Below are 26419 nucleotides of genomic sequence, written 5' to 3' on the forward strand. Positions count from 1 at the left end.
CATTAGAGAATTAACTTAAAGTCAATTCTCTAACAGGTGCTGCACAAATGCATCCCTCAATTGGATTTCAGCTTTAATTCTCTCACTGATGCAACTTGCAATGGTTTGAGCCTCTCACTTAGCCTTTACCATTCAAGGTGATCTTTAACCTTGGATTACCCGTCAAAAGCTCGCAAGAGGTAACTAATGGATGTCTCCTAGGAGTCCAAAAGCTTACCAAGTGTTGGCTATTCTAGAAAATCCTACCTTCAAGTCACCTACCCGAGGCTCGCAAGGGGTAAACTAGTGCATCTTCATGGTTAGAGATCACTTGCCTTACCAAGTGTTGGCCCAGGTGACTCCAAGGTGTTTTAAGTTAACTAAAAACATTAGAAACAATTCACGGGACACACTTTCTCTTCATTCATAGCTGAAACCACGAAGCTTCTGATTCTTGCACTTGGAACCTTTCCCGGCAACCTTAACTCCAAGGAACTAAAAAGCTTAGCTACTCATTCTCTGGGGAAAACTCCTCAGAGAGTGCATAACTTAGTAAAATAAGTAAAAACACAATCAAAGAGAGAAGGTAAAGCAGAGCTCAAGCTCAAGCTTTGTGTATTTCTTCCTTTGAAACTTACAAAAGGTTCATCACCCTCAGAACAGGCTCCTCGGGCTCCCTTTTTAAACCAAAAATTACATAATCAACTATTACATGGATATTTTTGCTAAATTCCTAACTTAAAAACTAAGGAATCCTATCATTGGTGACTTACAAGGAGAATTTGGGCATTTAGGCAACAAAAATCTAATGAAAAATATCTCCAAGTGTCGGTTACAAATATCGGGAAGCACTAAGGACCACTTCGCAGGTGAAAAGTGAGGTCTGCGAAATTTCGCAGGTGCACAAGAAGAGCTGCGAAATTTCTTCATAGCAACCAGCTGATTCAACACCTTTGCAAAGTGGACTTCCATCTTGTGGTGTTTGGCTTCCATCGCGGCGTGAAGCTTCAGGGGAAATCCATAGCACTGTGCAAAAAGGCTGCGAAATCACTTCGCAACAAAATGGTGATTTCGCAGCACTTTTCTGAAGCCTTCCTTCAGCTTGGAGCAGTTATCTTCCAAAGGATGTAACTTCCTCATTTCAGCTCCAAATTGCACACGGTTTGAAGCATTGGATCGTTGACTTCCTAAGCTTTCAAATGACATATAGCATGCATAAATTGGACATCATAAAGTGCTCCAAAAGTGGCTGCAGTGACTGTCATCAAGAATGCTTCATGGCTGGATTCTCTTTGCTTCCCCTTGCATTTCACTTTTGCTTATGGCAAAAGTGCTTCAAAGCTTTGATTCTTCATGCCTCTGAGCTTCCCATTCAATTCCAAGGATTCCATAAAACTCTCCTCAATCTCATAATGCTTTGGTGATCAAAATACTAACAAAAACACCAAAACTTACACAATTTGATTAGAATTGATTGAAAGGGGCCTTAACATGCTAATTGGGTTAAAAGGCACTAACTACTACTCAAAAGTGTTTAAAAGGATTAATTATAAGCTATCAAATAGCACTTTTTGAGTAGTAATCAAGGCTCTAGATGCTATGAATAGATCAAGGTTGTCGATGACATGAAAGTCTCCAAGTCGTGAGCTCAAGGCTCTAGATGATTTGAATAGCTCAAGTTTGTAGATGACATGAACGACTGTTGGTTGTGTGCTCAAGGCTCTAGATGCTATAAACAACTTTAGGTTATGGTTCACATGAATGACTCCGAGACATCAGCTCAAGGCTTTAGATGCTATGAATAGCTTTAGGTTGGGGTTGACATGAATGACTCTGGGTAGTGAGCTCAGCGATTTAGATGCTATTAGTAACTCAAGGCTATGAATGACATGAGCTACTCTAGTTTATGAGCTCAAGGCACTAGATGTTATGAATAGCTCTAGGTTGTGGTTGACATGAACAACTTCGGGTCGTGAGGTCGGGAATCTTAATGCTACGAATAACTCAAGGTTGTGGATGACATGAGCTACTTTGAGTCATGAGCTCAAGGTTCTAGATGTTATGAATAACTCAGGGTTGTGGATGACATGAGATCCTCTAGGTTGTGAGCTCTGGGCTTTAGATGTTATGAACAAATTTAACTTATGGTTAACATAAATGACTTCAGGTTGTGAGCTCAAGGCTTTAGATGCTATAAATAGGTCATGCTTGTCAATGATGTGAAAGTCTCTGGGTTATAAGCTTAAGGCTCTAAATGCGATGAACAGATCAGGGTTGTGGATGACATGAATGATTTTGCGTCATAAGCTCAAGCCTCTAAATGTTATAAAATGCTTAAGTTTGTGAATGACATGAACAACACTGGGTTATAAGCTTAGTGCTTTAGATACTATAAACAATTCAGGGTTGTGGTTAACATGAAAGACTCTAAGTCATGAGCTGAAGCCTCTAAATGTTATGAACAACTCAAGGCTCTTGATGACATGAACGACAACAGGTCACGAACTTAGGGATCTAGATGCTATCAACCGCTTAGGGATGTGGATTGGATGAGCTTCTCTAGGTTGTGAACTCTGGGCTTTAGATGCTATGAAAAGATCAATGCTCTAGATTTTACGAACACCACGGGTTGAGAATGACATACGCTACTCCAAGTCATCTACTTGGGCCTGTAGATGCTGTGAATAATTTACAATTCTAAATGATATGAACGACTCATGATCCCATAAGCTTAGGGCACTAGATGTTATGAACAACTAAGAGTTGTGGATGGTAAGAACGACTCAGGATCCCATGAGCTCGAGCCTTTAGATGCTATGAATCCCTCAGGGGGTAGATGATATTTAAGATTTCACATGAGATCAAGTCATTGTATGCTATGAATAGCTCAAGGTTGTGGATGACATGAACGACTTTGGGAAGTGAGCTTAGGCCTCTAGATACTTTGAACACCTCAGGGTTATGGCTGACATGAAAGACTCTGGGTCGTGAGCTCAGGGCTCTAGAAGCTATGAATAGCTCAGAGTTGTACATGATATGAATGACTTAGGATCTCGTGAGCTTAAGCCTTTAGATGCTATGAATTGCTCTAGGATATAGATGATATGAAGAATTCTATGTCATGAGCTCAAGCCACTGGTGCTATGAACAACTTAGGGTCGTGGATGACATGAATTACTCTAGGTCGTGAACACAGGGCTCTAAATAACCATATAAACGACTTCGGGTCATAAGCTCAAGGCTCTAGATTCTATGAATTACTAAAGGGTGTGGATGTGATGAGCTACTCCAATTTGTGAGCTTATGGCTTTGGATAGTACGAACTACTCAAAGCTCTGAATACTATGAAAAGCTTAGGGTTGTGGATGACATGAATGACTCTAGGAAGTGAGCTCAAGGCTCTATATACTATGAATAGCTGTGGGTTATGGTTGGCATGAATGACTCCAAGTCGCGAGCTTAGGGCTCTAGATGCTATGAAAAACTCAAGGCTTTGGATGACATCAACAACATCGGGTCATGAGCTCGGGCCTCTAGATACTATGAACATGTTAAGGTTATGGTTGACATGAAAGACTCCTCATTGTGAGTTTAGAGCTCTTTAAGCTATGAGCAACTCAGATTTGTAGATGATATGAATGACTCAGGGTCCCGTGAGCTTAAGTCTCTAAATGCAATGAACTGTTCTGGGATGTGGATGATATGAATTATTTTGCATCATGAGCTCAAGCCTTTAGATGGTATGAATAGGTTGGTGATTACTACTCAAAAAGTACTCTTTTATAGCTTGAAACTAATTTTTTTAAACACTTTTGAGTAGTAGTTAATACCTTTTAACTCAATTGGTACTTTAAGGAACCTAGCAAGGGTTACTAATAAGTTTTTGGTAAGCTTTGGTGTTTTTGGTAGCTAATTAATCATTGAAACAAGCCAAGAATGAGGGAGAATTTTGTGAAATCCATGGAAATGTAAGTTAAAGCTCAAATACATGAAGAATCTGAGCTTTGGAGCACTTCATAGCCCTTTTCCAAGCTTGGCAATAGGCTTCCAAGTCAATCAGAGATGCGAGGAAGAAAACCAGAGGAAGAAATCCCATAACCAGCATTTTCGCATGGCTATGCAAAAATTTCGCATAGCACGCAAAATCAAGAGGAGGAGCAGCTGTAGGACTGAGAGCAGGACTGAGTGAAAGACAATTTCGCACACCATGTGAAACCACAAGAGGTAGCCAAAGAATTTCACACACCATGCGAAATTTCGCATGGTATGCAAAATCTTCCTATGCACCGACTCCGTTAGATTTTTATCTCCAGATATTTTCTGTAATTTCCTATTTTCTCCTTGTAATCAACCTAGATATTTTCTTTTATAGTTTTTTTATATCTTTTGGTAACATCTTTGGTAGACATAGACAGAGAGATAGACAAATGAATGAAATTCATTGAACACTTGTAAATTCCCGTAGTAAGAAATATACAAAGCTTTTGCTTTGCCTTTCCTTCTCATTTTGTTTTCACTGTTCTTTCTAGCCAAACAACCTCTGAGGATGATTTCTCAGGGGATGAGTGGCTAGGTTTTACGTTTCTTGGAGTGATGGAAGCTAGGTGAAGGACCCGAATGCAAAGGTGGGAGTTGTTCTTGCTTTAAATGAAAGTAGTTGTTAACCATTAATGGTTTTTATTTCAAGGTTTAGCTTTAAATCCCTTAAAATCACCTTGAATGGCCAATACTTGGTAAGCTTTTCGGATTCAATGGATGCTTATTGCTAGATCCATGGATGTCTATTAGTTATCATTTATAAGCCATTGGAAGGTGGTTCAAGGTGAGGGTCTTTAGTGTTTGAAGCCATTAATGGGAAGCAATTACCATTTTTCATGAACCCTTTGAATCAAATCTTAATTGCTAAATACAAAACCGGTTTGGGAGATAACCATCCTTTATGTTATTGTCCCCAATGTGAGGAAAAGATCCGGAATCTCCCCTTTTGCCTAAGGAACCCGATCCTAGTGACCTAAAGCTCCAAGAAACCTTTTCTTTGTAGTTAGCTTCACTTATTATTTTTTTATTAACTTAAAATCAATCTTTGCAACCACAATTCCATTTTCTTTAAAAGCTAATTTTCATAAGGAAAAGCACCATTTTATTGCCTTCACTAAAGTCAACTGTACGATGAAAACCCATCCCTGTGGACGATCCTAGAGCCACTATACTATGTTAGCTACGCTACCCTAGTGTAAGGTGATTTAGGTTTTATAAATTTTATTGATAACACCTGTCTGGGCCAGAATCAAATGGCACGACTGCAATGGGGACGAATCAGTTGGGATTGTGGATGACATGAACAACTTCGGGTCGTAAGCTTAGGGCTCTAAAAAATAACATGAATGACTCCAGGACATAAGCTCAGGGTTTAGATGCTTTGAACAACTTAGATGAGCTACACTAGGTCATGAGCTTAATGCTCTTGATGCTATGAGCAACTCATAACTCTAGATGGTATGAATATCTCAAGGCTCTACATGACATGAGCTACTCTAGGTCGGGAGCTCAAGGCTCTGGATGCTATGACCAACCTAGATTTGTGAATGATATGAAAGACTTGAGATTTCATAAGCTCGGGCCTCTAGAATTTATGAATGGATTAGGGATTTGGTTGACATAAATGACTATGATTCATGAGCATAAGGCTTTAGATGCTCTGAAACACTTAGAGTTGCAAATGATAAGAACAATTGAGGATCCCATAAGCTTAGGCCTTTAGATGTTATGAACCGCTCTGGGCGATGGATGATATTAACGATTATACATCATGAGCTCAAGCCTGTAGATGCTCTAAATAGCTCAGGGTGTTGGATGACATGAATGACTTCAGGTTGTGAGCTTAGGGCTCTAGATGCCATGAACAGCTCCAGGTTATGGTTGACATGAATGACTCTAGGTTAGGATTGTTATTGACTTGAATGACTTTGGGTCATGAGCTCAAGGCTCTAGATGCTATGAACAACTCCAGGCTATAGTTGACATGAACGACTCTAGGTAGTGAGCTTAGAGTTCTAAATGCTATGAGTAGCTCTGGGTTGCCACAGGTCATGAACTCAAGGCTCTAGATGCTATGACCAGCTTAGAGTTATGGTTGACATGAACAACTCCAAGTCATGAGCTTAGGGCTCTAGATTCTATGAACAACTTAGGATTGTGGATGACATGAATGACACTAGCTTAAGAGCTCAAGCCTCTAGATACTATGAAATTCTCAAGGCCTTTATTGACTTGAAAGACTCTTAGTCATGATCTAATGGCTCTATATTAAATGAACAACTCAGTGCTCTCGTTGAAATGAATGACTCAAAGTTGTTAACTCAGGGCTCTAGATCCTATGATTAATTTAGGGATGTGGATAACATGAACTACTCTAGGTCATGAGCTAAGGACTATAGATACTATGAACACCTCAGGGTTGCGGTTGACATGAACAACACCAAGTTGTGAGCTCAGGGCTCTAGATTCTATGAATAGCTCTGTGTTGTGGATGACATGATTGACTCTAGCTCATGAGCTAAGGCCTTTAGATACTATTAACAACTTAGTGCTATTGTTGACTTGAAAGACTCTGGGTCATGAGCTCAAGGCTCAAGATGCTTTCAATAGCTCAAGGTTGTGGTTGACATGAAGAAATCTGGGTCATGATCTCAAGGATCTGAATCCTATGAATAATTTAGGGTTGTGGATGACATGAACAACTCTAGGTCATGAACTCATGCCTTTAAATAGTATGAAGAGCTTAGGGTTGTGGTTGACATGAACAAATCTAGGTTGTTAGGTTAGAGTTCTAGATGTTATGAACAACTATGTGCTATTGTTGACATGGACAACTATAGGTCATGAGCTCAAGACTCTAGATGCTATGAACAACTTAGAGTTGTGGTTGATATAAATGACTACAGGTCATGAGCTTAGGTCTCTAGATAGTGTGAATAGCTTTGGAGTGTGGTTAACATGAAGAACTATGGGTCATGAGCTCATGGCAGTAGATGTTATAAGAAATTAAGGGCTTTAGGCTAAATGAACAACTCCAGCCTATCATCATAAGGCTCTTGATGTTGTGAATAACTTAGGGTTGTGGATGATATGAATGACTCTGGCTCATGAGCTTAGGCTTATTGTTGACTTGAATGACTTTGGGTCATGAGCTCAAGGCTCTAGATGCTATGAACAGGTCAGTTGATTACTACTCAAAAAGTGTTATTTTGTACCTTGTAATTAACTCTTTTAAACACTTTTGAGTAATAGTAATTACCTTTTAACTCAATTAGCATATTAAGTACCTTTGCAATCATTTCTAATCAAATTGTGTAAGTTTTGGTGTTTTTGATAGTAATTTGATCACCAAAGCAATCCAAGATTGAGGAGAGTTCTATGGAATCCATGGCAAAGCAATTGGAAGTTCATTAACATGAAGAACCAAAGCTTTGAAGCTTTATAGTCCTTTGCCATAAGCAAATCATGAATGCAAGGAGGGAAAGAAAAGAGAGAAATCTAACATGAAGCATTCAAGAGGACAGAAACTATTAGACACTTTTGGAGCACTTCCTAGAGCTCAATTGATGCATACTATATGTCGTTTCGAAGCTCCAGAAGTCAGCAATCCAATGGTTTAAATAGTGCATGATTCGAAGTTGAAATGAAGGAGTTATAGCCATTGGAAGCCGATTACACCAAGCTGAAGGCCAATTTCGCAGGTTGCGAAATCAGCCTTTGGCTGCGAAATGGTGTCCTTCAGGTTGCGAAATTTCGCAGCCATCTTCCATGCCTGCGAAATTCTCCTGAGTGCTTCCAGATATTTGAGATCGACATTTTTAGATTTTTTTGCTTCAGATATTTGATGTCCAAATCCCCATTCTCTCCTTGTAATCCACCAATTATAGGATTCCTTAGTAATTAAGTAAGAACAAAGGGTAAATAGCCTCATATATATGGTTTGTAATTTCCATTATAGTGATATCTCGGGAGCTTGTTCTTAGAGACAACTTTTTGTATAGTTTTGGAAGGAAGTAAAAATACAGAGCTTTGCTCTACCGTACCTACTCAATTTGATTCTATTGTATTTATTTTTTCTTACTAGCCAAACAAGCTCTGAGGATGTTTCCTTAGAGAATGAGTGTCTAGGCTTTTAGTTCCTTGGAGCTAAGGTAGTCGGGTAAGGCCCCGAATGCAAGAATTGGTAGTTTTGTTGTTTCAGCTGTTAATGAAGAGAAAGTGTGACCCGTTAATGATTTCTATGTTTTTAGTTAACTTAAAACGCCTTCAATTCACCTGGGCTAACACTTGGTAAGGCAAGTGATCTCCGTTCATGGAGATGCACTAGTTTATCTCTTGCGAGCCTTTGGGAGGTGACTTGAAGGTAGGATTTTCTAGAATTGCCAACACTTGGTAAGCCTTTGGACTCTAAGGAGACATCCATTAGTTATCTCTTACGAGCTTGAGAAGGGAAGTCCAAGGTTAATGATCACCTTGAATGGCGAATGCTAGGTGAGAGGCACGAGCCATTGCAAGTTGCATCAGTGAGAGGGAATTAGTGTTGAAATCCTTTAAAGGGAAACATCTATACAACACCGGTTAGAGAATTAACTATATGTTAATTCTCTAATGCGAGAAAAAGATTCAAGTGATTGGAGCTTTGTTTTTGCATGAGGAGCCTGACCCCAGTGAACCTAAAACTCCAAGGAACGCTTTTCTTCATAAGTAATTCCCATTACTTTCTTTTTAGTTAGCTTAAAACAAATCCTTTTTCAACTAAAGTTTATGTTTTCTTCTTAAGCTAACCTTGAAATGAAAAAGCACCAATTCAACTTTGAATTGGTATCAGTTGTAAGTTGAAAACCCTTCCCAGTGAACGATCCTAGAGCCACTATGCTATATTAGCTAAGGCTATCCTAGTGCATGGTGATATAGGTTATAAATTTCGTTGATTACTCCTGTCTGAGGACCAAGCTCAAGGTACACCAGCTAGGCACACAATCAAATGGCGCCATTGCCAGGGAAGGTGCCAACTTCACAGTGATATTATTTCATATTGGTGATTTTTCTTTCATTTTACTAACTCTTTTAATTGTTTCTTTTACTTGTTCATATTCTAACATATCTTTTAATTTAGTTTTAGTTAATCTAAATCTTTTTGTAGTTTTGTTCTCTTTTGTTTTCTTTTGTTTTTGTTTTTGTTACAATTGATACTAGTTGTGTATGCCAAATTGGATACGAGATAGTGGAGGAAGGCTTGTTAAACGTGAAACACCTCATAACAAGGAATTGGAATTGAGATTGAATATCATGGAAGCTACGCCTGAAGATCAGCATAGTCACCATGGTCATTAGGACAATCCCAATGAATTCAGATCAATGAGGGACCGCATGCACCTCGTATGAGTGCACCATCATGTATAGTGCCCCCTATAGAGCAGCTAGTGATCAGACCACATATTGTTCCACTTCTACCAACTTTCCATGCGATGGAAAGTGAGAATCCCTATGCACATATCAAGGAATTTGAAGATGTTTGTAATACATTCCAAGAGGGAGGAGCTTCAATCGACTTGATGAGGCTTAAGCTATTTCCTTTTACTTTAAAGGATAAGGCCAAGATTTGGCTTAATTTTTTAAGGCCAAGGAGTATTCGTACTTGGACTGATTTAGAAGTTGAATTCCTCAAGAAGTTTTTTCCTACTCATAGAACAAATGGCTTGAAAAGGCAAATTTCAAACTTCTCAGCTAAAGAGAATGAGAAATTCTATGAGTTTTGGGAAAGATACATGGAAGCCATCAATGCTTGTCCTCACCATGGTTTTGATACATGGCTATTGGTGAGTTATTTCTTTGATGGGATGTCTTCCTCAATGAAGCAACTCCTCGAGACAATGTGTGGAGGAGATTTCATGAGTAAGAATCCGGAGGAAGCTATGGATTTCTTGAGTTATGTAGCTGAAGTTTCAAGGGGATGGGATGAACCAAACCAAGGAGAAGTGGGGAAAAGGAAGTCTCAACCGAATGCTTTCAATGCTAAGGCTGGGATGTACACCTTGAATGAAGATGTTGATATGAAGGCAAAATTTGCAGCTATGACAAGAAGGTTGGAGGAGCTAAAATTGAAAAAGATGCATGAAGTGCAAGTTGTTGTTGAAACACCGGTGCAAGTAAAGCCATGTCCTATTTGTTAATCTTATGAACACTTGGTGGAGGAGTGCCCTACAATTCCAGATGCTAGGGAAATGTTTGGAGATCAAGCAAATGTCATTGGACAATTCAATCCAAATAGCAATGCTTCGCATGGAAACACTTACAACTCAAGTTGAAGGAACCATTCAAATTTTTCATGGAAGCCAAGAGCACCTCAGTACCAACAGCCGGCTCAACCATCTCAACAAGCTTCAAGTCTTGAACAAGCAATAGTGAATCTCAGCAAGGTTGTGGGAGATTTTGTTGGAGACTAAAAATCCATCAATGCTCAATTTAGTCAAAGAATTGACAGTGTAGAGAATACTTTGAATAAAAGGATGGATGGGATGCAAAATGACTTATCTTAAAAGATAGATAATCTCCAATACTCAATCTCAAGGCTCACTAACTTGAATACAGTGCAAGAGAAGGGTAGATTTCCTTCTCAACCTCACCAAAACCCCAAGGGTATCCATGAAGTGGAAACTCATGAGGGAGAATCCTCATAAGTGAGAGATGTTAAAACCTTGATCACTCTAAGGAGTGGTAAAAAGGTTGAGTTGCCAACACCCAAGCCACATGTTGAAGAGGAAGAAGAAGAGACAAAGAAGAGAGAGGAAATCAAAGGAAAGAAAAAAGATATTAGTGAAGGGAAAGAGGACCATGATTCAATAGTGAATGCAAATCCGGAGAAAGAGCTCATTAAGGAAGAAATGTTGAAGAAACACACCTCTCCACCTTTTCCTCAAGCTTTGCATGGGAAAAAGGGGATCAGAAATGCATTAGAAATTCTTGAAGTATTGAGACAAGTGAAAGTCAATATTCCATTGCTGGATATGATTAAACAAGTTCCAACATATGCAAAATTCCTAAAGGACTTGTGTACTATCAAAAGAGGGTTGAATGTGAATAAGAAAGCCTTCTTGACTGAGCAAGTAAGTGCTATCATACAATGCAAGTCTCCTTTGGAGTACAAAGATCCGGGATGTCCTACCATTTCAGTCATGATTGGAGGAAAGGTAGTGGAGAAAGCTTTGTTAGACTTGGGAGCAAGTGTGAATTTGCTACCATACTCTGTCTACAAGTAATTGGGACTTGGTGAATTGAAGCCAACATCAATCACTCTATCTCTAGCTGATAGATCAGTGAAAATTCCAAGGGGGATAATTGAAGATGTCTTAGTTTAAGTTGATAATTTCTACTATCCAGTAGATTTTGTTGTTCTTGATATGGACCCCTTTGTCAAGGAAGCTAATTATGTTCCAATCATCCTTGGAAGGCCATTCCTTGCTACCTCAAATGCAATCATCAATTGTAGGAATGGACTCATGCAACTCACTTTTGGCAACATGACACTTGAGCTCAATATCTTTTATATGTCTAAAAAGCTAATTACTCTGGAATAAGAAGAAGGTCCAGAAGAGGTATGCATTATTGACACTCTAGTGGAGGAGCACTGTAATCAGAATATGCAAGATAAAGTGAATGAAAGTCTTGGGGATCTTGAAGAAGGGTTGTCTGAACCCTTTGATGTGCTTGCTACTCTACAAGGTTGGAGGAGAAGAGAAGAGATTCTACCTTTATTCAATAAAGAGGAGGCACAAGAAGTTGCTAAAGAAGAGACCCCAAAGCTCAATTTGAAGCCTCTGCCCATGGAGTTGAAATACACATACCTGGAAGAAAATAAACAATGCCCTATTGTTATATCTTCATCTCTTACAACTCATCAGGAGATTTCTCTACTTGAAGTTCTTAAGAGGTGTAAGAAAGCAATAGGATGGCAAATATCTTACTTGAAAGGCATCAGTCCTTTGGTTTGTACACATCACATATATATGGAGGAAGAAGCTAAACCAATTCGTCAACCTCAAAGAAGATTGAATCCTCATTTGCAAGAGGTGGTGCGAGCTGAGGTGCTGAAGCTACTTCAAGTAGGTATTCTCTATCCCATATCTGACAGCCCTTGGGTGAATCCTACTCAAGTGGTACCAAAGAAGTCAGGGATTACTGTGGTTCAAAATGAAAAGGGAGAAGAAATTGCTACACACCTCACTTCAGGTTAGAGGGTGTGTATTGATTATAGGAAATTGAATGCTGAGACAAGGAAATATCATTTTCCACTGCCGTTTATTGATCAAGTGTTGGAGAGAGTCTCTGGCCATCCTTTCTATTGTTTCTTATACGGGTACTCAGGGTATTTTCAAATTGAAATTGATGTTGAAGATCAGGAGAAGACCACTTTCACATGTCCATTTGGAACATACGCCTACAGAAGAATGCCTTTTGGTTTATGCAATGCACCTGCAACATTCCAAAGATGTATGCTTAGTATCTTCAATGATATGATGGAGTGAATTATGGAGGTTTTCATGGATGATAACACAATATATGGAGGTATATTTGAAGAATGCTTAGTCAACTTGGAAGCGGTTCTTAACAAATGCATTGAAAAAGACTTGGTGCTCAACTGGGAGAAATGTCATTTTATGGTACATCAAGGAATTGTCCTTGGCCATATCATCTCCGAGAAAGGCATTGAAGTTGATAAAGAAAAGGTGGAACTCATTGTCAAATTTCCATCCCTAACAACTGTAAGAGGAGTAAGGCAATTCCTTGTCCATGCAGGGTTCTACAGGAGGTTTATAAAAGATTTCTCTAAGCTTTCAAAGCCTCTTTGTGAACTTTTAGCTAAGGATGCTAAGTTTATATGGGATGAAAACTATCAAAAGAGTTTTGATCAATTGAAGCAATTTTTGACAACTGCTCCAATAGTGAGGGCTCCCAACTGGCAACTACCCTTTGAAGTAATGTGTGATGCCAGTGACTTTGCTATAGGAGCTGTACTTGGCCAAAGAGAAGATGGAAAGCCTTATGTGATCTACTATGTAAGCAAGACATTGAACGAAGCTCAAAGGAACTACACAACTACAGAGAAAGAATTGTTAGATGTGGTGTTTGCCTTAGACAAGTTTTGTGCTTATCTAATAGGATCTTTCATCATTGTTTTCACTGCCCATTCAGTGTTGAAGTATTTATTGACAAAGCAAGATGCAAAAGCAAGGTTGATTAGATGGATTCTTTTACTACAAGAGTTCGATCTCCAAATTAGAGACAAGAAAGGAGTGGAGAATGTGGTCGCTGACCACCTTTCAAGGTTGGCTATAACACACAATTCCCATGTCTTACCTATTAATAATGACTTTCCTGAGGAATCACTTATGTTGCTAGAGAAAACTCCTTGGTATGCTCATATTGCTAACTATTTAGTTACTGGTGAAGTTCCAAGTGAGTACAAAGCACAAGATAGGAAGCACTTCTTTGCAAAGATTCATGCTTATTATTGGGAAGAGCCTTTTCTTTTCAAGTATTGTGCAGATCAGATAATAAGGAAGTGTGTCCCTGAAGAAGAGCAATAAGGAATCCTCAGCCATTGCCATGAGAATGCATGTGGAGGCCAATTTGCCTCTCAAAAAACAGCCATGAAGGTGTTGCAATCTGGATTTTGTTGGCCATCACTTTTCAAAGATGCCCACACCATGTGTAGGAGCTGTGATAGATGCCAAAGGCTCGGAAAGCTTACAAGAAGAAATCAAATGCCTATGAACCCCACTCTAATAGTTGATCTCTTTGATGTTTGGGGCATTGACTTCATGGGACCTTTCCCAATGTCTTTTGGTAACTCTTATATCTTGGTGGGGGTGGACTATGTTTCTAAATGGGTTGAGGCAATCCCCTGTAAACACAATGATCACAAGGTGGTTCTCAAGTTTCTCAAAGAGAACATCTTTTCAGGATTTGGGGTGCCCAAGGCCATAATCAATGATAGAGGTACTCATTTTTGCAACAGACCTTTTGAAACCCTATTAGCCAAGTATGGAGTGAAGCATAAGGTAGCTATACCTTATCACCCTCAGACTTTCGGGCAAGTTGAGCTAGCAAATAGGGAAATTAAGAACATATTGATGAAGGTGGTGATCACGAGTAGAAGAGATTGGTCTATTAAGCTTCATGATTCATTATGGGCATATAGAACAACTTACAAGACTATTCTTGGCATGTCTCCCTATCGCCTAGTCTATGGCAAAGCATGGCATCTCCTTGTGGAAGTTGAATATAAGGCTTGGTGGGCAATCAAGAGGTTAAACATGGACTTGACCAAAGCCGGGGCAAAGAGGTGTTTAGACCTTAATGAGATGGAGGAATTAAGAAATGATGCTTACATCAATTCCAAAGTTGCAAAACAGAGGATGAAGAGGTGGCATGATCAATTAATCTCCAACAAAGAATTCTGGAAAGGATAAAGAGTCTTACTCTCTGATTCAAGGCTCCATATCTTTTCGGGGAAGCTCAAGTCAAGGTGGATAGGTCCTTTCATTATTCACCAAGTGCATCTCAATGGAGTGGTGGAATTATTGAATTCCAAAAGCATAGACATTTTTAAAGTCAATGGTCATCGTCTTAAGCCATTCATTGAGCCATTCGAGCAAGAAAATGAGGAAATCAACCTTCTTGAGTGATTCCGTGTAAATCCAGTCGGGTCATTTAATCAAAAACATTTATAAAACCTATGACCTCATACTAGCGTAGCAAAGCTACTATAGTATAGTGGCTCTAGGGTCAAACTCTGGGATGGGTTTTCATTATACCAGTGATATACTCAAGATTAGAAATTGAATTTAATGATTTCCTTTATCAAAACTTAAAGTTTAAAAGAAAATAAAATTTGTTTTGAAAGTGTTTGAAACTAAATTAACATAAACTAATTAAAATGGAAGAAAGAAAGTCTCCCAGAGCTAAGGATTGCTAGGATCAAGTTCAGAATGCAAAGTGGAAAATTCCGGATTTTTCTCCTCGCATTGGGGATTTAACCTATAGTTATTTCCCGAACCGGTATAGGTTTAACAATGAAGATTTAATCCATAAAAAGTCAATAGAAATGGTAGTCAAGGTCCATTAATGGCTTTAGACACTATGGGTCTTCACCTTGAACCACTTTCCAATGGCTCGTACATGATAACTAATGGACTGATATGGATTTAGCAATAAGCATCCACAGAGACCTGAAGCTTACCATGTATTGGCCATTCAAAGTGATTCTAAGAGATTTAAAGCAAAACTTTGGATTTAGAAGCCATTTATGAACTCCAACTACCTGTATTTAATGCACGAGAGTTTTCCACCTTTGCATCTGGACTTTTCACCTAGCTTCCTTCACTCCAAGAAACCAAAAGTTTAGCCTCTCATCCTCTGGGAAAACATCCTCAGAGGTTGTTTGGCTTCCAAGAAAAAGAAAATAGTAGAGAGAAAAGGAAAACGAGAGAGCTCTGTATTTCACTAAGTGTAAAACATAACATATATGGTGAGAGATGATTTCCACCCCTCTTATAGTCTTTACAAAAGCCAAGCTTGTGATTGGCTAGTTACAAGGATAAGAAAGTAATTTACATCAAAAATACATAAGAAAAGATCTAAAGTGGAGTCGGAAAAAACAGAGGAAAATTCGCACCACGCATGGGCTGTGCGAATTTGGAAGGTGTTGTGCGAATTTCGCACAAGCTAGAGGTGTGCGAATTTCGCACAAGCCTGGAGCAGTTGTCTTCCGAAAGCCATATCTTCCTCATTTCAGCTTCAAATCATACATGGTTTGAAGCGTTGGATTTTTGACTTCTTGAGCTTTGAAATGGTATATAGCATGTAAAAAATGAACTTCAGGAAGTGCTCCAAAAGTGCAAAAGAAGACTGCAGCTGCTGTCCTCTGTTTTCTTCACTTTGCTTGCTTTTCCTCTTTGCTTCTCTCCTTTACTTGGCTTGTCTTAATGATCCAAAAAGCTGTCAAAACACTAAAACTAGCCACAAATATGATTAGAAGTCATTGCTAGGTCCTTAACATGCCAATTGGAATAAAGATGGAGAACTACTACACAAAAGTGCTTAAAACATAATGAATTAACACTACTACAAAAATTGAAATTAATGACGCTTTATTTTATGACGCTTTCTAAAAGCGTCATTATTGAGGGTATACAATGACGCTTATAAGAAGTGTCATAGTTGTATTATTTATCTTCATACTTATTATAAGTGTCATTATTTGATGTCATCTTTTTCCTTATAACTGTGTATATAATGACGCTTATAAGAAGCATCATAGTTTTATTATTTACCTTGACACTTATTATAAGCATCATTATTTGATGGGTATGTAATGACGCTCCTGATAAGTGTCATAGTTGTATTGACTTTTAAAATTTTTGTTTTTAAGTTAACTTATACAAATTTTGATAATAGAATTTTATTCTATAAATTAATTATGGTAAATTGACATTAATATTAATGACATAAAGTTGCTACATTAAGGTTTTTTAAAAAAAATTGGATATAAATAAAATAAAATCCTAATAAATAATTTTTTTATTATTTGATATTAATTTTTTTATAGTTTGTATCAATACAATCTATTTTCTTAAACTATTTTTCATTTTTATTAAATTAGAAATTATCTTATATTTCATTTAAAAATAATTTGTTAATTTATTTGTGGACCACAAAAAAGTGGCCTATTTTGAGCACTTGTTCGGGCCTTGGGCCACATTTATTGGGTTTAACCCTTTTATTTGAGAAGGTTTTATAGTTAATGAATATAAATTTGAAATTATTTAACTAAAATGAAATAAATTAATTTAATGATGATTAGACTCACAATAAAACTAAATGCAATAAGAATATTTATAAAAATTTTCTAATATTTATGGGAATTAAGCTCATTCTATTAAATTAGTTTTTTTTTTTAAATATCAATATTCAAATTAAACCAACATCAACCTAAAATATCAAATAATTAAACAATATAAATTCATTATGAGTTCAATATATAAAAATTATTATTGAAAGATGAAATAAAGAATACTATTTTTAATTTATTGAAAAAGGACATGCATGGTATTTTAGAATTTGTTATACAGTCTCCATTGAAAACCCTAACTTTTGGAAGACAAGAAAGAAGGGAGAGAGCCACCGTTTTTAGAGAGAAAGAAGAGAAGAGAGAAAAACGCAAGTTTTTCTCATCATGCCCAGATTTCATCAAAGGTCCGATCCCACTTCGTCTGTGGTCCGATTGAGCTGAAATTTGGAGGAGAGTTTCGTGACACATTTATCTTCAATCTGAACGGTGAAGATTGGATTTTGAGTTTCGGAAAGTCATTAGAAAGAAAGAGGAGAAGAGAGAAAAACGCAGGTTTTTCTCATCATGCCCAGATTTCATCAAATGTCCGATCCTGCTTCGTCCGTGGTCCGATCGAGTTGAAATTTTAAGGAGAGGTTTGTGGCTCATGTATCTTCAATATTAATGGTGGAGATCGGATTTGGAGTTTCGGACAGTCATTAGAGAGAAAGAGGAGAAGAGAGAAAAACAACAGTTTTTTACATCATGCCCAGATTTCATCAAAGGTCTGATGCCGCTTTGTTCATGGTCTGATTGAGCTGAAATTTGGAGGAGAGGTTCATAAGTCATTAATCTTAAATTTGAACGGTGAAGATTGGATTTAGAGTTTTGTAAAGTCATCTTTCAGCCAAAAATAGAACCTTTATTTTGGTGGGCTTTTTTTCAGCCAAAGATGGCGCTTCCTGAAAGTGTCATTGTTGCCTAAGACATACAATGACAGAGGCGAAGAGGACGCTTTAGAGAAGCGTCATCTGTTACCTTTCTTGACGCTTAAAAAACGTCATTGTTTCCCATTTTTCTTGTAGTGTAAAGGTGTAAAATAGCACTTTTTGGGTAGTAATCACTCCCCCCAACTAACACATTGCTAGTCCCTGAGCAATGAAGGAGAGAAAAAGAAAGAAAAATAGATAATATAATAATTTACAAAATCATGTTGATCACTCCAAAAAATAATCAAGTGGCATGATTGGATCAAACTCTCACATGGCAAGTCAAGGATATAAAACTCAATCATCAACAAGAGTCATCAAATAACTTACCTATCACAACATACAAAGAGTGGGCATTATGCAAATTTGAGTATCAAAATAATTTCCACTCCCAAAGGACCAACTCTTAATCTTCCACAAAAATCTAAGTGTTAAGGTGCTTAGTTTCCAGTTATAGTATGTCAAACTATATTCTCCCCCCAACTAAGGTTTTTCTCTAACTTTAGCAACATTAACTCATATATAAAAGGCTAAGAACGCACCTCCTTTTCTTTTTTTTTTCTTTATATATATATATATATATATATATATATATATATATATATATATATATATATATATACTGATTACTACCAAAAAGTGCTATTTTGTAGACCTAATTATAATGGTTTTAAGCACCTTTGTGTAGTAATCATATTCATTTAACCCAATTAATTCATTAAGGTCCTTAGTAATTGGTTTTAACCATTTTGTGGCAAGTTTACATGTTTTTATCAGCTTATGAATCAATTCAAGCATGCCAAATGATGGAGGAGCTACTTGGACAAGTTAAAGGGAGTATTTTGGTAGTTTACAGGCTTGAATTTCAAGTGGAAGCACGAGCACAAGCAAAGAGAAGCGAAGAGGAGAATAGAGGACAGCAGATGCAGTCTTCTTTCGCACTTTTGGAGCACTTCCCGAAGTCCATTTTCTACATGCTATATACCATTTCAAAGCTCAGGAAGTCAAGAATCCAATGCTTCAAACTATGTACAATTTGGAGCTGAAATGAGGAAGATATGGCCTTCGGAAGACAACTGCATCAAATCTTGTGAAAATTTCGCAAGGTGAATTTCTCCTTGCGAAATTTCGCAAGGGGATTTTCCTCACAATGCGAAATTTTGCCATTTCGCAACGTTGCGAAATTTCGCAAGGAGGATTTAGGCACATTGCGAAAATGCTGAATTTCCTCTGTTTCTCCACACACGCACCACCGACTTCCCATATATTTTTAGCTTGATATTTTCTCATGTAAATTCCTTTTGTAACCTTGTAATCAACCAATGAAAAGGTTGCTTTTGTAATAGCTTTTGTAATTTAGCTTGTTATTGTCTTTAAATAGAGGTGAAGAGCCTCAGACGAAAAAAAAGCTTGTAACCTGTAACCTTAGAAGTTATAAGAGCACTTTTGTTCATACGCTTCTTTTCTCATTTCTTTCTCATTCTCTTAGTAGCCAAACATCCTTGGAGGATGAAATCCCCAAGGATGAGAGGCTAAAACCTTTTAGTTTCTTGAAGTAATGGATGCCATGTGAAGCTCCCGTGTCAGGATGGAGATTTCCAAGCCATAAATGTAAGTAGCCGAGCATCATAAATGTTTTCATTCAAAGTAAAGCTTTTAATCCCTCTGACTTGCTTTGAATGGCCAATACTTGATAACCTTTTGGTCTCAGTGGATTCTTATTGTTAGATCCACTGACGTTCATTAGTTATCTCCTACGAGCCATTGTATTGCAAGTGGAGGAGATGTCCTATATCAATAAAAGAGCATTTATGAGGTTCAGCTACCCTTTTTGTAAGTTTTCAAGGACTAAAACTTAGTTGTTAAACTCATACCGGTTCGGGAAGTAAGCATCACCTTAGTTGCTTCCCCAACTCGAGGTGAAAAGTCCCAAAATCTCCATTTTTACACCGTGAGTTAAGCATGGCTATCCAAAGCTTTGAGAAACTTCTTTTTCCATCTTTTAACCTATTTTCATGTTAGTTTAGTTTACAACACCTTCATCTTTTTATGTTTCAATCTTAACCTAATTTTTATTAAGAAAAGTTCACTCCATCCTCCGAACTTCACCAGTTAAAGTAAAAACCCATCCCAGTGTTCGATCCTAGAGCCACTATGCTATAGTAGCTTTGCTACTTTAGTGTAAGGACGTTAGGTATAAATTTTGTGGATACCCTTACATGCCAAGCTACCAAGAGTCGGGTTATCAAATACTCCACCCATCCACCCATGTAACGAGCAGTGAGGTCGGTGACTCCCAACCAGTAAAGGCTTAGGGCACCAGGCTTTAAAGATTTTCACCATATACCCCTCGGACCTTGCTCGGGTTTCAAAGCAAGTGAAGCAAAAATTATTTTCATAAGACACATTGGCCTTTTATAAGGTGTCTCAACACTAATAGAATGAGGTCAATGGCACCAAGTCGAAAATTTCCTAAGTTTAGGGGGTGAGAAAGTTTTCCATCTTATAACTGGAATCTAATGTCTTCAGTGTGTGAAAAGATTAGAATGGAAGACTTAAGATTGAAATCAAAAGGAGCTTCAACAATTTATCAACTTTAATAAGCATAATACAAACTCTGAGACTATGGCAATAAGATAAGAATTTGATTTCTCCCATTTACTTTTGAGAATTTATCTTTGAGAAAACAAAGAGAGTTTGCAAAAAATTTGTTAGCAAAATAACTTAACAAAAAATTCAACAAATTACTTCCTCAACTCTCCCCCCAACTAGGATGAACATTGTCCCCAATGTTCCAAAAGCAAGAGACAATAAAAGGGAGGAAGTGATACCTCCTGATAGTAAGGGACTCTGAATGAACAGGAGAAACCACATGTTGCATAAGAAAAGAAAAATCATAAGAGTGATGATTAGAGGAAATAAAAAGGAATAACTAAAATACACAAAAATGAAGATGTCTATATAAACTGAGAGAGTACAATATACAAGATAAACATGGAATACATCCAATCCCAGTATAAAAGTGGTCCAAAATATATAAGACATCCAAAAACATAGAATATAGATACAAAAAAGGAGAGGAGTGATCGTATGATCAAGTAGTAGGCTCCTCTGGTGGATAGGAGGGGTCCTCCGCTGCAACTGTGGAAGGAACCGCTACAGGTGGAGGTGGTGGCAAAAGACCGAGGTGCTGCTGAATCTCATAGAGAATGAGAGTCTGTTGGTCCTGCTGAAGTTGGAAGTGGTCCATCCGCTCCATAATGGCCGTCTGAGTAGTGGTCAGAGTCTGGAAAGAAGCGAGCAAGGCACGGTACTCTGCACCAAGGATAGTAATGGGCGGCTCTGAGGTAGGAGGAATAGCAGGTGGGGCATCAGATGATGCTGCCTCTGGTATAGGCTCCGAAGGAGCTGAAGTGGACGGAGCAGGAGGGACTTCCCTTGGCTCGAGAAGTTCTGGGGAATGCTGATGGAGCCATACCTGATTCCAGTGGTCAAGAGAGAAGCTCTCTCGACAATGGCAGCGGGGCTCAGAATGAGGGTCTGGTCTGCAGGAAAACCCATATGTGCCAAGGGTCTGCATGTCCCACTCAGAAAGTGGGGCCCAGCGTCTAAATGCAGTGGGATCTACTGGTGCATAAGGGATATGGAAAGCATCGGCAATCTGTCTAGCCCCCAAAATACCCTGGCGTCCATCAATGGTAAAAAGGATCGAGGCTGGTATCGGGACGCCACGAGTAGTCATAGACTGGTAAAAGTCTAAAGCTACTCGAGGATAAAAGAACTAGGGCGGAGTCATAAAGGGTACAAGATGGTACCTCTCAAGTAGGCGGTATGAATCCCGTAACTCAGTCTACTGTCGGAAAATAGAGTGATCAAAATATGCCTTGACATGAAATGCTCTCGATCGGCAATCTGAGTTGCCCTCAATGGGCGAGCTAGCTCTAGGGCTCCTGGTGGAAGGAGGCTGAGACTGTGAATCCCGAGGTGCTCTCGAGGACTCTCCTGGCTCTGAAGTCTTGGCCTTCTTTGTAGGAGGACTCCTAGGTGGAATCTAAGTAGGAGCCACAGGCGTGGCAGATGCTCTCCTCGTATGGTATCTGCTCTGAGGGGTAGAATCAGGTAAATGTGGAGGTGCATCTAGTGGGGCCCGCACAGGGGCAGCTCTCTGACTGCTCTAAAGAGCTGAGGTATATCCTCTTCGGGTCTTAGGCATGAGGAAACGATGAAATGAGGCTCAGAGGCTTGGGATTAGGGAGGGTAGGGATGGAAAAGCTGAAAAATTCGCACAAGGGGGGTGTTGTGCGAAAATTTCGCACAAGGAAGGGTGCTGTGCGAATTTTTCACACAAGGCACTATTCACCCGCCCTTTTGAAAAATTGAGGCTCGTTCAAATGGTGAAAATTTTTTGCTTTTGAGGGTGGGAAATGCTGGCTGAGGTAGGAAAAGGATTTTTCATGGTGGCTAGGCTTGGAAATTAGAGCTTTTCAAGAAGAGAATTTAGGATTTGGAAGCTCCTCTAGCCGGCGGCAATGGGTTTCTCAAGAAGAAACCGTGGCATGAATCCTTAGCTTGAGGTTTTGGTTTGGTAAAAGCAAGGTTAAGATTGGTTTAGGGATGGATTTAGAGTGTTGAGTGAAGAATTGAAGGGTTTTTGATGGTGGAAGGAGGAGACAGAGCTGAAAATTTAAGGTGTGGACTGTGGTGAATAGTGAAGGCCACGGCTATGGAGTGGAGCTATGGAGAGGGGCTGCCATGGTGGTGTTGAGGATGGAGGATGATGAAGGAGAGGAACTTTGTGGATGGAAATGGGTGATTGGAAGAGAGGTGTTGAGAGAAATGAAGAAGAAGCTTAGAATTTGAAGAAGAGAACATGGCTTTTAAAGAGGAAGTGCGAATTTCGCACAAGGTGATGGGTAGTGCGAAATTTTCGCATTCCTATGGTTCTCCAAGACAGAGATCATGGTTTGAAAATTGGCACAAAAAACGAATTCGCACAAGGTTGGCACAAGGTTCGCATTCTTGTGAAATTCGCACTGAGATTTTGGGAAGGGACCGAGAGCATGCATTTTTGAAAATTGGTACAAAAGCAAATTCGCACAAGGGATGTGTTGTGGGAAAATTTCGTACAAGGGGAAGTGTTGTGCGAAAATTGCTGAGTCTTGGCTTTTCTCCCCTGTTTTCCCTTGTTTTCACCATAACTTCATTCTTCAAGCTTTCCTACCTACATATTAACACAAAAAACCAATTCAAACCACATTAGAATGAAATTAAAGTCAAAAATAGAAATCAAAACATGCATAAACACAAGAAAAACACTAGATTAAACTAAAATCAACTTAAAAGAAAACAAAAAGAGGATGAACTTTTTAGTCTTTGGAGAGACTAAGTTCAACCATGAACCAAGTGTTTTCATGTTGGAGGTGGATCAAGGAGGATGAATTCCTCCTTGTCTCGGGAAAATGATTCAATATAGGGCTTGAGACGATGCCCATTCACTTTTGAAAGTTCAAGTGCTATTGAAGTTGAGTTGTTCCACTACTCCATTTGGTTGCACATCATGAATTATGAAAGGACCCGTCCACCTTGATTTCAATTTTCCCGGAAAAAGATGAAGCTTAGAGTCATAAAGCAAGACTCTTTGCCCCTTGGCAAAATTCTTCTGATTTACCAACTGATCATGCCATTTCTTCAACCTCTCTTTTGCAATTTTTGAATTGAGGTAAGCATCATTCCTCATTTCCTCTAATTCATTCAAATCCAAACATCTTTTCAACCCGGCTTTTGTCAAATCCATGTTAAGCTTCTTGATTGCCCACCTGCTTTATATTCAACCTCCACTGGAAGATGACACGCTTTGCCATAAACAAGGCGATAAGGAGACATTCCAAGAATGGTCTTGTAAGCGGTCCTATAAGCCCATAAGGAATCCAGGAGCTTAATAGACCAATCCTTCCTATTCACATTCACCACCTTCATCAATATATTCTTGATCTCCCGGTTGGCTAACTCAACTTGGCCACTTGTTTGAGGGCGATAAGGTGTAGCTACCTTGTGCTTAACCCCATATTTGGCTAGAAGAGTCTCAAAAGGTTTATTGCAAAAGTGGGTTCCTCCATCACTTATAATGGCCTTAGGCACTCCAAATCTTGCAAAGATGTTGTCCTTGAGGAATTTAAGAACCACCTTATGATCATTGCTCCTACATGGGATTGCTTCTACACACTTAGAGACATAATCCACTCCCACCAAAATGTAGGAATGTCCAAATGACATTGGAAATGGTCCCATGAAGTCTATCCCCCAAACATCAAACACATCCACTATCAAGATGTGGTTCAAGGGCATCATATTTCGGCGTGTAAGCTTACCAAGCCTTTGACACCGATCACATCCCTTGCACATAGAGTGGGCATCCTTGAAAAGAGAGGGCCACCAAAAACCTGATTGGATCACTTTCATAGCTGTTTTCTGGGAGGCAAAATGACCTCCACATGCACTATCATGACAATGGGATAGAATTCCTGATTGCTCTTGTTCAGGAACACATTTCCTTATGATTTGATCTGCACAATATTTGAAGAGAAAAGGCTCTTCCCAATAATAGGCATGGATCTTAGCAAAGAAATGCCTCTTGTCTTGGGCACTCCACTCGCTTGGAACTTCTCCAATAACCAAGAAATTTGCAATGTGAGAATACCATGGAGCTACCTCTATTGATATGAGAGACTCCTCAGGGAAGTCATCATTGATAGGCAGACCATGTGAGTCATGTGCTATCACAAGTCTTGACAAGTGGTCAGCTACCACATTTTCTACTCCCTTTTTATCTCAAATTTGGAGATTGAATTCTTGGAGCAAAAGGATCCATCTTATCAATCTTGCCTTGGCATCTTGCTTGGTTAGCAAGTACTTCAAAGCGGAATGGTCAGTGAACACCACTATAGAGGACCCTACCAAATAGGCACGAAACTTATCCAAGGCAAAAACTACTGCCAACAACTCCTTCTCAGTAATTGTGTAGTTCCTTTGAGCCTCGTTCAAAGTTTTGCTCGCATAATAAATCATATAGGGCTTTCCATCTTCTCTTTGCCCCAAAACAGCCCCCATAGCAAGATCACTTGCATCACACATTACCTCAAAAGGTAATTTCCAATTTGGGGCTCTCACTATTGGTGCAGTTGTGAGGAATGCTTCAGTTCCTCAAAACTCTTCTGACACTTCTCATCCCACACAAACTTGGCATCCTTTACCAAGAGTTCACAAAGAGGCTTTGAGATTTTTGAGAAATCCTTAATGAACCTCCTATAGAACCCGGCATGTCCTAGGAATTGCCTAATTCCTTTAACATTTGTGGGAGGTGGCAACTTAACAATTAGCTCCACCTTTGCCTTATCTACCTCAATGCCATTCTTGGAGATTATATGTCTTAAGACAATTCCTTGTTGTACCATAAAATGGCACTTCTCCCAATTTAGCACTAGGTCTTTCTCAATACATCTTTGGAGAACAACTTCTAAATGCAACAAACACTCCTCATAAGAACTTCCATATATAGTGATGTCATCCATGAAGACTTCCATGATGTGTTCCACCATATCACTGAAGATGCTTAGCATACATCTTTGGAAAGTTGCAGGAGCATTTCATAAACCAAAGGGCATTCTCCTATACGCAAAAGTACCAAAGGGGCATGTGAAGGTTGTCTTTTCTTGATCTTCCAAATCAATCTCTATTTGGAAGTACCACGAGTAACCATCCAGAAAATAGTAGAAAGGATGTCCTGAGACTCTGTCAAGGACTTGGTTCATGAAAGGCAATGGGAAATGGTCCTTCCTAGTCACTGAATTCAACCTCCTGTAGTCTATACACACCCTCCATCCTGAGGTAGGATGTGTAGAGACTTCCTCCCCTTTCTCATTCTGGATCACAGTAATTCCAGATTTCTTTGGGACTACTTGGGTAGGGCTAACCCACAAGCTATCTGAAATGGGATATATGATCCCTGCTTGAAGTAGCTTCAGAACTTCACCCCTCACCGCCTCTTGCATGTGAGGGTTCAACCTCCTCTGGGGCTGCCTCACTGGTTTTGCATCTTCCTCCATGTAGATATGGTGGGTGCACACCAAAGGACTAATCCCTTTCAGATAAGAAATTTGCCATCCAATGGCTTTCTTGCATTTTCTGAGGACTCCCAAAAGACTATCCTCTTGATCACTTGTGAGATTTGAAGAAACCACCACTGGACATTTCTCATCTTCCTCCAAATATGCATACTTCAAATTAACAGGAAGTGGCTTCAAAACAAGCTTTGGAGGGTCCTCCATAGGTGCTCCTTGTGAGTCCTCCTTATTGAACAGTGGTAAGATCTCTTCCCGTCTCCTCCAAGGAGACATGATGGCTAGCACATCAGAGGGTTCAGGTAATCCTTCTTCAAGCACTTTGATTCATGCCCAATTGGTGTATCGGCTGATTCATGTCCAGCTGGTGCTCCTTGATGGAGGGAGTAATCAACAAAATTTATAACCTATTACACCATGAACTAGGGTAGCAAAGAAAAAGCTACTATAGCATAGTGGCTCTA

The sequence above is a fragment of the Vitis riparia genome, chromosome 18, assembly GCF_004353265.1.
Source record: "Vitis riparia cultivar Riparia Gloire de Montpellier isolate 1030 chromosome 18, EGFV_Vit.rip_1.0, whole genome shotgun sequence".
Lineage (NCBI taxonomy): Eukaryota > Viridiplantae > Streptophyta > Magnoliopsida > Vitales > Vitaceae > Vitis > Vitis riparia.